The sequence below is a fragment of the Neomonachus schauinslandi genome, chromosome 11 (genome assembly GCF_002201575.2).
Source record: "Neomonachus schauinslandi chromosome 11, ASM220157v2, whole genome shotgun sequence".
Taxonomy (NCBI): domain Eukaryota; kingdom Metazoa; phylum Chordata; class Mammalia; order Carnivora; family Phocidae; genus Neomonachus; species Neomonachus schauinslandi.
The window spans coordinates 1852609-1853612 of NC_058413.1; positions in this window are offsets into that span (position 1 = coordinate 1852609).

Sequence of the window (1004 nt, forward strand, 5' to 3'; positions counted from 1 at the left end):
TCCCAGGTTCCCATCCAGGGCACCCCGGGACATTGAGTCCTCATGTCTGTGACAGCTTGTGATGACCCGGACAGTTCCGAGGCAGACAGGTCAGGCACGCCGTAGGACGCCCCTCAGTTGAAGTTTGTCTGGTGTGCGTGTGTCACGGTCAGATTGGGCTGTGGGTTTGGGAAGAGGACCCCAGGGTGAAGCGCCCTCCCACCCCATCACGTCCGGGCCCGTGCTCCCCACCTGACTCATCCCCGTGATGCTGGCCTTGCTCACTTGGCAGGGTGTGCGTCAGGTGCAGCCTTCCATCCCGCGGTCTCAGGAAGGAAGTCGCTGTGACAGTCACACCCGAGGGGCGGGGGTTGGGCTTCCCCCCCCAATGGGGGCGCATCCGTGCACAGTGTCTGGGATTCTCCCGGCCGGCAGGTGTCCTGGCTCCGCCACCCTTTCCTCTACTCCATCGGCTACGTGCCCAGCGTGGGTCCCCAGGTGTCTGTGGGATAAGGTGGGCTACCGTCCTGCATCGCCGGGCGGGCTCCCTGTGGTCCCCACCGTGGCCACGGGGAGCACTCTCAGTGAGCTCCTGTGACAGTTTCCAGTGAACCAATCCTTTATTAGATGAGGTCGGAGAGAGGAAAGAGAAAGGAGTTCCCTGGCCAGCAAATAACATATTACACACGTGTGCCCACACGTGCAAGCACACCCACACACGTGCCCTCGGACACCTGGAAGCTCAGCATCTTCCGAGGAAAAGAAAACGGGAGGCAGCCCAGGCTGGCTCGTGGTGGGGCCTGACCCTCAGGTCCAAGGGGGGCAGGCAGGGGCGTGTCCCCCTGAGCCAGCCCCTCGGGGATGGGCCTGCTGCTTTAGGTCCCCCCGTGGCTCCCATGGGTCAGCGCGGCCCTCAGGAGCGGGTGGCCAGCCCAGGTGCCCAGATAAGATGGGCACGTGGCTGAAGGCCGGGTAGCCAGGCAGAGCCGGTGGCTTCCCCCCCAGATGCCGCTTCCTTTCCCGGG